We start from the raw sequence: 13,494 nt of genomic DNA on the forward strand, positions 1-13,494 counted from the left end.
GCCAAGAGGGGCAGGGGGCGTGGCTTAGGCAGTGGGCTCTTCAGCTGATCTCCTGGCAGGTAGACTGAGTTTCAATCTCGGCTCTGCTATCATAGTTTGTAAATTTGGCTCAACTACTTCGCTTCTCTGTGCCCAGTTTCCTGCTCTGTGAAATGGAGATAATTATACCTCTTAGATGGGCTGTTGTGAGGTTTGGATAAAATGAGACGTGGGGGAGTGCTAAACCCTGGAACCTTTGCTAAGGCTCTTTCCTCGTGCCTTCCCCTCCTGTTGTCACACATTGGCTTTCCCTTCAGCAGTGCCCAAGCCCTTTGCTTTCCTCAGTAGTGCTGACCCCTCGGCTGGGGCTCCCTCCTCGATCCTTCTGGTGGTGGTGGGAGGCCAGCATCGTGGTATGATAGAAGACAGCAGGTTCAAAGAAGGATCTGAGTTCAAAATCTCAATGCAACCATTCTCTGGCTGGATGACCTTGGGAAAATTACTTGCATTTGTTGAACTTCTGTGATTCTATTTGCAAGATGGGCATCAAAATATCACTTTTATACTACCCTTATGAGATTAAATGACTTAATGAACGAAACCTATCCGATCCAGGGGTTACTAAGTGTCTTCTCTTCATGCAGGATTAGGTAATTCCCACCCATGTTCCAATTTGTATTTTGGCCAATAACTCTGGTTTTTACACACCCTTAGCGGGCAATAATCAAGGGGACTGGATTTAGGAACACGTCCAGAGTTGTGTCCTCTGGTGACTCATCTGGAAAATAGAGCCAGGTGTGGAATGAGTATTCCGTTGGCTTGTCCTTGGGGTCTGGTCATCCTAGCTAACCGGACCCAGTTTTCCCAGAGCAGGTTCTGGAAGGGTGTGGTTCGGGGAAGAGCTACATTCATGGCCCTTCCATGCCATATTTGGCCCCTGGCCCTGCAGTGACATTCTGCCTCTGAGTAGCTCAGAGTTAAGGAAAAAAGAGCAATGGATCTAAGTAAAGGGTCTGATCTTATAGCTTGGGCTGCTGACATGGTTCTCCCCAGTGGTGTCCTGGAATATAATTTTCTAACTCCTTCCTGCTCTTCTTTCAAAGAGCTTATACGCTCTCCTCCAGAAACCCAGTGGGACTCCCTGAATACTTAGCAGTGGGTATGTGAGGAGACCTGGTTCTGCTGTGACTTAGGTCATCACAAGGAACCAGGAGTCAAACCATGCTCTCTAAGGCAGGAGGTCCCACCTCGCATAGGAGATGCTGGTGTTGGGGTGGTGAGGGGCTGCTAGCGGCTTGGAGGGGGGCAACGGGCGTAGCAGCAGCAGCAACGAAGGTAGTCTGAAGGGGCCTTCCCCGTTTACTTTCCTTGCTGCTACTGATCACGTTTCTCCTTCCCAAGGTTAAACTAATCAAATGAACAAAATCTTGCTGGGTAAACATTGCCAGGTATGGCAGGAAATGCTAATGTTCACCAACATTCATGTTCTTTTCTTCTTTCTGAGCGTGGAGCTCAACTCCACGTCCAGACTCCCTTGAAGCTAGGTGTGGCTTGATGACTGGGCTCTGGCCGGGGAAATGCGATCCTTGTTCTCTCCCTTCACCCACCTGTTGTATGGAGAGGTCTTCGGGCACCTGTGTGGAAGGGATCCGGGTTCCTGAGCGACACATAGAGCGGGTCCTCCCCTGCCCCTCCTGCACTGGGCAATGGCATAAGAGAGAAATAAACATTAGTGTGTTAACCTATTGGTTTAGACACTCAGGAGATTGTCTCTCAAGTGACTTGTTGGTTCCCTTTCTAGATAGAACAGGGAATGCCTTTTAAATGGCCCTTCCCAAGGAGCGAGCTATACAAATGACTAGGGGGACGAATGTGGTGACAGGGCACATACAGAAGGCTGTGGGAGCTCAGAGAGGGCTCCTAACTTAAGGCTCGGAGGCTCATTTGGGAGAGACTCTGCAGAGCAACTCAGAATGGGACGGGGCAGGGGAGGCTGAGGATGAGGAGTAAGAAGTAATGCTTAAGGGGCCTGGGGCAGAGTAAGTAGAAGGTGGTGGGGGTTCTCCACCAAGGCCCCATCAGGTGTCCCAGAGAAACAGGAACAGAAGCTGAAGAGAAATAAGGAGCCCTATGGAGCCATGAGTCAAGATCTTGAGTCCCGTGAGAGCTGGCATGGTTGGTGTGGCTTTAGGAATCATGGCTGGGGAAGGGCGTCTGCCATTCAACAGGTGAAGCCATCTCGATTCTGAACTACTATAGATTGCCTGGACCTAGGCCGGTTCTCAGGGAAGCATCACCATGGTCTGGGGGTATTCTGGGGAGGGACTGGTGAGGGATGATGGGTTTGGGATCCATTTATGCGACAGCTGGATTTGGTGACTCATGGGATGTGGGGAGCTGAGGGCAACACCCAGGTTTTTGGCTCTTGTGTCTGGGTCGATGGTTGTGCCCGTCGTTCGCCGAGGGGACTCTGGGGAAGAGCAGGGTAGCCAGTAGGCCAAATAATCAGTCTGATTGGGGAATCTTGAGTTTGAAAGGCTTCCGAGACACTCAGTTAGAGAATCCAAGAGGGCAGTGTGTAGTTTGAGTCTTGGACTCATGAGCAAGGTTGGAGCCAGTGGGTAGTAAACGAGGAGAGGAGCGTGCCGAGGTGGACATGTAGGGGACTGATGGACGAAGGAGGGCTGGGGAAGGTCTTGCAGGTGCCCTGGGCTCCAAAGCCTTCCTGCCTGCTTAGGATACAACCATGCGAGGCCTGGGTGGTTTCTTCATCATTGTCCATGGACTGACTATTGGCCAAGGCCCAATTATGCCTCCTGAGCCCGCCTGAGCTAGGCTGACCCCATCCACCAAGGCAAGCCCCATTCCGTACTGGGACCCGGCTCTCCTAAGGCTCCATATCCAAGCTTTGATTTTCTACCTTCCCTGCCTCAGCCCTGGTGCTGGAATTGGAATCGATGGCGAGGCCTCTGGCTGCAGGATTCATCATGGGCCCCACTCTCCTCCCCGCTGACAGTCTGACTCAGGCGTGAGTTCACACTTTGGGAATTTTAATGAATGCTGAGCGTCCCAGCCAGCCCCGATTTCTCTGTTTCTGTGCCAATGGCTTCCTTAAGGTGATCTCTTCCCATCTGCTGTCCTCTGTACCAGACCTCTTCTGGCCATTTAATTAAAGTCCCCCCCCCCCCCCCAGCCCTGCAGCAAAAGAAGAAAGCATTTGGAAGGTGTGGCAAATGTTTCATTTAGCTAATTGACCAAAATGTCTGAACATTCATGTGGTTCTGTTTATAGAGTCTGACCTGGGTCAGATATCTGCCTTTGCTTCAAGGGGCTCATTTTTTTTCCTCCTTCTTGAAACTTCTATGGAAGTTTCTTTCTTTCCTTCCTTCCTTCTCTCTCTCTCTTTCTTTTTTCTCTCTCTCTCCTTCCTTCTTCCCTTTCTTTCTTTTCTCTCCCCTTCCTTCCTTCCTTCCTTCCTTCCTTCTTTCTTTCCTCACTGTCTCTCCTTCCTTTCCTCCTTCCCAGATTGATCTGAACCCAAATATTTCCCTAACTTGCTAAGTTGTCACAGATGATTTTCTGGCAACAAAATACTGTAGACCTATCTGATTCAGTGTTACAGGCTGCAGAATGATCAGATTCAGTAAAAACCACTCAAAGTTTCTTGCAGCCCTCACGAAAGAATTTCTTGAGCACTTCTCTTGATGTCACCAGTTTGGAGAAGCCACAGTGGTCCCTGATGGGCCCTTGAACCACTGGGACTCCCTCCCTAACTCTGAGTCTGCTTTTCCAGAAGTGAGCAGGTGGACAGTGGTGTCATTTGTTCAGAGAGGATCTTCCAACCACCCTGGATTCCCTCTTCTTCCTTAAGCTCCATATTCAGCCAGCGACAGGCCTGGCTGCTTTGTTCAACACTTGTTTACCGAGAAAGCCTACCACATAACAGGCAGGACGTTCTAGCAGTGGGGTTACGGGGGTGAGCAGGATAGACGCAGTTCCCCCACATGTCTAGAGACCCTACAAGGAAGGCAATTAAAACATCAACTCCAGTAGAGGGGGGAAGCCTTCTGTTTGGACTATACCATGATAGGCTTCCGTTCATTTCGGCCTAAACAAAGCTATCCCCGTGAGGTTAGTTTTAGATGGCAAAGGGCTAATACAAACGTTGGTCATTTGTTCTTAATCTCTGTGGGTTCCAAGAACCAGCTCCCAGAGGACACCAAGGGGAGGGGAGGACAGGCACAGGCTGTGGGTGAAGGAGAGACCCAGGAATCCGTGAAAAGCCAGCAGGAGGAAGTATGGCGCAGGATAACCCATGTTAGGAATGAAGAAAGTTCACTTTTCCAAACTGCAAAGTGACTGGTCTTTGTGATGAAAGGGAATTTCTGCACTGTTGGATGGGAAGGAGGCCACTAAGGCTGCTTAACCCACTTGCCTTTCCTCTCCTGCTCTGCTTCCCACCCAGGAGTCTACAGTTGAGGGGACCCGGGTCGAGAGGAGAGGGGACTGGCCTAAGTCCCACAGTGAGCCAGTGCCAGGCCTGGGCTGGAGCCTGGGCCTCCTGACTCTGGCTGAAGGCAGTTTTCTCCCTCTGCGTTTTTCTTTGTCTTAGTCAGGGGACATGCTTAATTCAATAAAAACAAAACCCACAATTTCCTTTCTAACCAAAGACATCCCGCTCGGTTTTTGGCTGTAGCATCCCAGCTATAAACGGCCCCGCAGCCCAGTGGTGAGTTTGCGTGGGCGGGGTGTTGGCCAGGCCCTGGGCTGATGCCTGCCTCTCCAGGGCCGCATGTGGTCAGGGAAAGGGTCATCACCACAGTTGGGTGGTGGGCACAGAGGGGCCAAGGAGGGGCCTCCCAGCAGGCCCTGCCATGGCCACCAGATCTGGGCATGCCCTGGGCAGCCCACGGATGCCCAGAGCTTGCCCTCCTGGAGGCCCGCATTGTCCTCAGCCGGTGGGAGCTTGTCTGTACTGAGGTCTCTCCTACAGGCTTCGCCTCAGAGTCCCTGAGGCATTCTGACGAGGGGCAGGTCTGGTCTCAGCTATCTCTCCTTAGTGGGTGTGAAGGGGGTCTTGCAGCCTGGCATGAGCCTGGGGTCACCTGCATGGCTTAGGAGGATGGCAGGACCTAATGCTGACTGAGCTTATTATGATCTGCCAGGCATTATTGTAAATGCTTCACGTGTCATGGACTATTCAGTCCTCCCGGGAGCCCTAAGAGAAAGGTGCTGTTTTGAATATCTGTATCTTACAGATGAGGAAACTGAGGCACGAGTCCCCCCACCCTTCCCCCCCCTCCACAGCCAAACAATAGCAAACCAGGATTCGAACCCAGTAGGGTTTTCAGCGGTAGGATTGCAGAAGCCACGTGCCTCACTGTGAGACATGCTGGGCATTGCTGTCCTCTCCATCGGATCCCATGGATCCGGCCCCCGTGGATGGGGAGTGGCTGAAAGTGCAGGGGAGGATGGGATGGGACAGGAGGGGAGGACACAGCGGGGACAAGGAGGAGACAAGACTGTCACGTGGATGAAACTGCCAGGTGCTCCCGACACCCGCTCTGGGGACACAACGCCAATGCCCGGGTCCTGAAACCCTAATACCTGTGGGCCTCTTTGGCATCAGAACCATGTGGCCCAGAGCCCCAAACTGGCAGGGACCGTCCACCCGTTCGCAGAAGGCCCCCATCCCCCAGACTTTGGTTGGGCCACCTTTCGGATAATCCTGCCATGGCCCACGGATCCAAGGGCAAGTTGCAGGGAAAGAGCCTTACCAAGTTGCAGAGCTTGATCTCCATTCCTTTGGACCCTCTTTTCTGGTCTGTCAGATGGGGTGATGCCACATAGCTTGCAGGATTGCTGTAAGGATGAGAGACCCGCGTGCCCCACCCAACTTGGGTACCTGGGAACTCCCTCTGGCCATGTCTGCGAAAACTGTCAGGGATTAAAGCTAGTGGCTCTGGAGACTGGGCTTTGGGCTTTAGAGTCATCTCTAATGATGGTCCCAAAATAGCTGGTGGAACCTGGAGGTTGCTGGTGAGCATGATGATAGCTGCTGTGTGTTGGTCTCTGCTCCCCTGGGCTAGGGCAGAGCCCACCATCTAGAAGATGAAGAAACAGCCTGTGCATCATTCAGGAAACAGATGACACATTCAAGTTGGGATCCATCAAGAAGATAAGACAGGAGCCCATCATGGCGCCATTTCAGGGCATAGGGAAGTCACAAGGGATGTTGAGGGACCCTGGAACAAAGATCACAGAGGCTTCTTTGCCATCCCCAGCCCTAAGAGAGCGGAGGAAGGGAAGACTGTGTGAAAGGCTCCCCCACCCCGGTAACAGCTGGACCTGCAGGTGAGGCATTCATTCAGTAAGGGGTGACCAGAAAGAGAGGGAACTGGGGGAAAAAATATGCCAGCCTCTAGTTTTCTTTTTCTAATCTCCTGGTCATCCTTCCCATTGTCCCCATTGGCCAGAGGGCAAGGATGCCCAGTGATGTGATCCATATAAGTAAGACAGCAAGGACAGAAAGGTGGTGAGTGGTAGAAGGGAATTGGGGCTCAGCGGACATATTGGCATGTGACCTTGTTGTTTCTGCCTGGAGGTGACTGGGGATGTGAGGATTATTATTCAGTGTAGACCACTGGCTGTTTCCTACTGAGGGAGGGCTGGGAGAAGAGAGATGAAGCCAAGACAGACCGCATTTTAAAAAGTGAGGCCCACATTAGTGACTAGATTGTGACTTTTGGAGGAGGGGGGTGGCACCCAGAAGTGGGGCATTCATCCAAAAGTGGGGCAGTTCTGAGTGGTCTTTAAACATGCAGGCTTCCAGAGCTCAGATTCTAACTGTGCCAGCTGTGCAAGCTGGGGAGAGTTACTTAAACTCTCTCTGCCTCATTTTCTTCATCTGGAAAATGGGCATCAGGCCATTACCCGTCTGACGGAGTAGTGGTGCAGATTAAATAGGTGAAACCATTCAGAGCACTTAGGACAGCGTCTAGTCTATAGAAAGTGCTCAGTACTTGTTAGCTACTATTATTGTCGTTGTTACCAGCAAGGGCACTAAACATGGAGTCTTCAGACTTCTATACCAGTACTGGCTCTTCTATGACTTGCTTTGTGACCTTGGGCAAGTCACTTTCTCTCTTCGGCTCTGGTTTTCTCTTCTCTAAAGTTCAAGTTTCTGAAGACACATTTTAGCTAAAAAATTCTAGAATCTGCAAGTCCCAAGTCCATCACAGATTTTGCAAGTTCCCCGCCCCCCGAAGGGGAAATGTATTTCCAAGGCCCCTCTGGCTCCTGCCAAAAGAGAGCTCAGGTTTCTTCCCCTAGCATCAGCTGGAGGAGTTCCCAGTACGAGGGTCAGTAAGGCTCCTCCCTGCAGGTGTCTCAGGGCAGCGTGCTAATCTCTTTTTGATGGCCTCCACCTGCAGTAGATCTGGAAGCTGCCAGGGGGCGGGACAAGCCCTAGCTGCGGGTGCCTGGGGCAAATCACTCACTGCTGAGGGTCTGCCCCTAGAGGCCTGAGCCCTGGCTTGGAGAGGGATCTGCGCTGGCTGGGGAGGTGCGGAACTGCCAGCAGGCTGTCACTCTGTCCTTGGCTGGTAGGATGGTGCTGAAATTCCATCCTGGGGTTTCCAACTGCCAATACGATCTCAAATGGCCTGAACTCAGGAAATCGGCCTTTCAGGTCTCTCTCTCTCCCCCTGCATTCTCTTTGTGTTTCTTCTATTTCTTTCTCTCAATAAAACATGTTCTAGGGTGTTGGCTGAGAGGTTCTCCCAGCTCCCCTCAAGGTCACTGCGCTCTTGCTCTCTGAGCTCCAGCCCCTCTGGGGGCCTTTGTTCCTTGATGACCCATGGGTTCTGCACTGCAGGGACACAGGGATACTGCACATGGTACTCCCACACCTGGAACACCTCTCTATCCCTCATTAGCTCACTCCTACTCATCCTTCGGATCTCAGCCTGAAGCTCACTTCCTCCTTGGAGCCTGTCCTGATACCCGCGGTTCCCAGCCGTTACAGGTTTAGAGCATGTGGACAACGTCTCTATTCCTGACAGGGTGGCGAGGGCGGGGCCGATTCTGTGCGGCTCACGCTGGACCCCCTGCTCCTAGGACGGAGTCTGGCTCCCAGTCACTCTTTGTAATTTATCAGTCTTTCTCTATTCATTGCTTCTCCTCTTTTCCCTCTTTTTTTTTTCTTTTCCTTCCCATGTCCTCCTCTAAAACATAAAGCTGGTGGTCAGACCCCTACTAGAGACTGTCTGACTTTCTCACCTTCTTGGATAGAGGTTTGGTGTACAAGTCTCAGCAGGACTGTGATTCTGGTCATCTTCCCGGCCCTGGTCCATAAGCACTTCCCCGTCCACCCGTGCCCACCGCATAGTCCCTCGCCCGTGCCCGTTCCCCATCGCCAGGCTTCACACGGGCCGTTTACTCTGCTGGACCATCCTCACCAGCGGTTCCCTGGTTATCGCCAGTTCTTCTGCATCACAGCTCAAGGTTCCCTTCTCCTGAAGCTCTGCCCATCACCTTCTGGACCAGGATCTTCTTCCATGTCCCGCAATCCCCTGAGCCTCCTTCCTTGGGTTCCGGCCGTGCTGGGTTGGACCTGTGTCTTTGCTTACCTGCATTCCTCACTAAAATGGGAAGGGCCTTAAAGGACAGTGTCTTTCATTTCAAAATTCCAGTACCTTGCATAGATTGCCTTGCACGTAGTAGCTACTCAACAAAACTTTACTAAATAATTTTTTTTTTTAATGTTCTCAATGAGGTCCCATCTACTTGTATTGAGAGGACATATCATTTCCTATCTGGACACAGACATTATTGGGTGGATATGTAATAGTTATTCTACCCTTGTCAGTGACATTCAGCATTGGTGTATCATGTGCTGAGGGGAGATGGCTCTATCCTCAGCCCCAGGAGGGTGAATCATGAGTGGGTGAAGCCATTCTTGGTGATCTCAAACTTTTGGTTAGTGATTGGTTTGAGCATGGACTATGAATCAGTCATCTGAGAGATGGGAATCTGAGAGCAGCTCACTTGGGGCTTCTGGAAAAGGATTTCATTGCCGATAAGAGAAAAATGTCCTCTTTTTTGAGATAATGTGTCCTTAAGTGACCCTTGTTGCCACCATCTTGTGGCCATGAGGAGAGAAGACAGCAACTTTGCTGAGAATGCAAAGCATAAGGCTGGCCAGTTCCTGAGGCTTTGACAACGTCTTCCTGCCCCTGAACTAATTAAACATTGAACAGCCCTTCCTTTCTGGTTAATAAGCCCTTCATTGCTTAGGCTGTTTTAAATCAAGTCATCTGTTTACTTTCAGCTGAAAACATTTTAAGTGATTTACTGCCTATGTGTTCATGAGCCAGTCACTTACTCTTGCTAAGCTTTCATTTCTTCATCTGTAAAAAAGAGACGCCAGTCTTTCTGCACATCCATATGTTGGTGATCTCATGAAAGAAGTGAGTTTACCTGGAATGAGGGTTGATCTACACAAATGAAGAAGGGGTTGGAATTGGCCCCCATCAGAGGCTGGATGAGATAAAAATATTGAAGATATCTTGTTCTTTTTCCTCTTCTTCCTCCTTTATTTTTTGACAGATTTTCACATCAAAAAACTATGGAATTAAGCTCCACAAAGCAGGAGGCTGGGTCTTACTAAGCTATTCTGTTACACGCTGCAAAATCCAGGAGCAACACGAACATTAAGCTCTTTCCCATATCATAATGTCTTTACTGTATTGATCTGGGCACCTACATTATTTTTTTTCTTTTAATTCATCAGAAATAAACTTTTTTAAAAAATATTTTTTTACTTATTTATTTGAGAGATAGTGAGAGCGCAAAGAGGAAGAGGGAGAAGCAAGCTTCCCCCCTGAACAGACAGCCGGACCCAGGGCTCCATTCCAGGACCCTGTGCTCATGACCCTAGCTGAAGGCATTTGCTTAACCGATTGAACCACCCAGACACCCTCATCAGAAATAAACTTTTAAGGGAATGGAAAAAAAAGTGTAGAATGACATAAGGTGAAAATTTCCTCTCACCCTGCTCTCCCACCTGCTAATTGTATTGCCCCCAGCACTCCCAACAAGCAACCACTATTACCACTATTGCTCGGGTCTCGTCTTTCCACCTAGAGATATGTTATGTTCATACAGGTATAGAGTATGCAAACATATACTGCAATTCCCATGTGCCCACCCTCCCCCCCCCTTTTTTTTAACGTAAAAAGCACAGTTGACCATGTTCGACACTTTAGTTTTTCATTCACAGTATATCTGGAGATTTTTCAGTAACAACTCACAGTAAACTTCGTTTTCTGTTATAGTGTCACAATATTTCCTTGCGGCATTTCATTTATATACTCAGTTCCCCACCGACTGTCCTTTGGATTGTTTCCAATCTTTGGTAACTATAAACACTGTTGTAATGAATAACCTCGTGATTATGTCTGGTTTGACTATAGGAAAAATTTTAGGCATGGAACTGCTGGAACAAAGGATAGGTATATTTATAGCATCCTTGAAGGGAGCCCACTTGAATCTTAATTATCAAGTCAGGCTCGGAGGAAAAAGACTTCAGATGCCCTGTTTTCTCCGCTCTCATGGCACACCTATTCCAAATATCATTCTGGGCCAATCTGATCCCCTTTCTTTGCTCCACAAACATTCGTTGTGGACACGGGATGGGCATTCTTGAGAGGGCCTCTTTCCTGAATGAAGGAGCTAGGTGAAACCCTGGAGATGATGTAGCAATGAGGACTCGAAGCCCAGAGAGGGAAAGTGGTTTCTGCAGGACTGCGCCGCGCAGCTGGAGCTGGGACCCGGGCTTCCCGAGTGACAGTCCAGGACTCTCTCTTCTGTGCAAGCTGTCTGCAATGCTCTGCATTGCTCTTCTGGAAACCTTCTCAGGAAGACTCCACTGTAATAGTTTACATCCTGGGCAGCATTCTCCATGGACCCCTCCCTTATCATCACGTACACACTAGGGTCCTGTCGCACGGAACCACCTACTGTTTGCTCAGTCATCACTCAGGTTCACAGAAAGGGAGCACAGCCTCTAGGGTGTCACCAGAGGGGAGGGGCTGGGTGCAGGCTGGCTGTTCCACCTTGCCCTGGCCCATCCTCACCAGAAGTAGGGAGGCCTGTCTGGTCAGGTCCACTTCTGGAGGATAAGGACAAGCTGGATATCTAGGGGATATCCAGATGGAATAGGGTGGAGGGGCTTAAAAATAGGTCTTGTAAAGGCAGGATGGGGGAGGGAGAAGCGATTGTTTTGCAGAAGAGTTTGGGGAACTTGAGGTCTTTGTTCAGACAGCAGTCTTTTGTGAGTAGAGGGGCTGAGGGGGGTTTCTGTGCTGCCTCTGAGAGGAGAGACAGAAGCCTTGGGGGTTGTCTAAAGGTAGACATGAACACTGGCAAGGTCAGACCCCGGGCTGGGCAGCTTTGAGGGATGAGCTGTGTCATTCCTGCCAAAGACCCTTTGGTAACTTCTGTGACTTTTAGGCTAAAGGCCAAACTCCTTAGCACATCCTACAAGAGCCTGCGTGGTCTGGCCCCTTTCCCACACAGTGCTCCTCCCGCTCCTGACCTCCCTTCCTCCACACTCTTCCCTGTTTCAGTGCTCTTGGCACGTGCTGTTCCCTTGAGGATGGGGCCCGTGACAGTTCCTTCCTCAGTGGTTTTTCATGAAATAATGACAATGATAGGATAATAGTAGCAAACACTCAGGGAGCATATTGTCAGCAATCTAAGCATTTTACATTTATGTGAACTCATTTAATGTGCACAAAAGCCCTACCACGCAGGTGGTGCCTGGTTTGTGGGCAGGAGACTAGCAGGCGGGGTGCTCGGGAAGCCGGCCCTGAAATGGAGATGTGTGTGCAGGCTGTTTAGGGCGGGGTGCTCTTGGGGCCAGCAGCTGCAGAAGGAGGGACAGGGCAGGAGAACCTGGGGGGGGTGCACAGCTGAGCTGGACAGGGTCTTAACCAAGACCTCAGCTGACCCCTCAGGGCACTCTGGAATGTGGGTGGTCCACATTGGGGTGGAGGGATGGGGCTTTGTACCCCGGTGTTGATCAGACATTGGTCGTGAGCTAGAACTGGGCTGAGGCAGTTTTCTTCCGCCAGGCTGTCCCCAGAGAGGGCTGCCGGCTATGGGTTGTCTGGAGGATGGGAACCCTAGCCCCTGGGGGCACTAAGCTTCCCATTCCTTGAAGCCGTGCCTGGGAGCACATCTCCCGAGTCCACCACTGAGCAGAGCGCAGGTGTAGAGGTCAACAGCAGTCAGGACTGGAACTCACACTACACTGCCTTCTGGGGAATCCTTGTAAGTGTTTGGAAGCGGACACAGGAGGTGCTCAGTGCCCGTTACTGCTCTTACTACCTTACAGGCCGGAAAAGTCGATATTGGTGAGGTTAACTTGCTTTTAGCGAGTAGAGGGGGGATTTAACACCACTTCATTACCTGGAGAATTCATTAATATAAGCTTCTCTAGAGCAGGACATGTTGATCACTGCTATCTGCAGGGCCTAGAATGTCCAGCACCTGGCAGGGTCTCAGTGGAGTGGATTACTTAGTTCACAGATTGACGGACTTTGAGTCCGACTTCCCAGGCCACTCTGTTCCCTCCACCTGCTGATAGAACCTCAGAGACCATCTGGTCTAAAGACCCTCAGTGTCCAAATGGGGGAACCGAGGCTTAAGGTACTTTCCCGGGGTTGCGGAGCCTCTCCAGACGTGTGGGTCAGTTTTCTGCCCACTGTGTCAACGTCTCTGACAGGCACCTGGTGGACTTGTTCAAATGTGGATTCTGATTCCCAACGTCCCGTGGGGCCTGAGGTTCTGCGTTTCTAAGGGGCTCCTTGGTGTGCCGAGCATGCTGATCTAGGGACCACCCTTTGAGGAGCACAGCTGTCAGGAACCACAGACTCTTGAAAGTAGGAGGTCCCTGAGAACCAAAGAAGGTTGGTGTCGCAATTTGGTGTAGAAAGCCCGGGGCCTGTTCCTCTTCCTGCCACACGTAATCCAGGTGCTGTCAACAGGCCCCGGGAACACCTGGTTGTGGGGTCACAAATTCACTCAGGCGCCGGCTGTTCCTGACGAGGCGCCCTACTAAATCAGTCATCTGACATGACCGGCTTGGACCGCCTGTGTGGGGGCCGTGGAGCAGCTGGGCCCCAACGAGGCCGTCTGCAAGCCTGGCTGCTCCGGTGGGCAGGAGGCAGGCCGAGGTTTGTGGCTGAGATCTGCTACTTACTCACCAGGAGTAAGTAGGGGGGACCTGAGGGGAGCTGTGTGTCTACACTGGGCCTCAGTTTCCTCACCGGTGAAACAAGATAGTATTTACCTCCTCACAGGTTGTGGGGAAGCTTAGGACAGGATGAGTAGAAAGTCCTTAGGTGGCATGAAGCAAATGCCTGACAGATGTTTGCTTCCTTATTTACATTTTTATGGGTATCCCGTCTTTTAGAAAATTTCTTGGCAATGAGGGAAGGAAGAGGGAGG

This window comes from Mustela lutreola, chromosome 10 (assembly GCF_030435805.1).
Source record: "Mustela lutreola isolate mMusLut2 chromosome 10, mMusLut2.pri, whole genome shotgun sequence".
NCBI lineage: Eukaryota > Metazoa > Chordata > Mammalia > Carnivora > Mustelidae > Mustela > Mustela lutreola.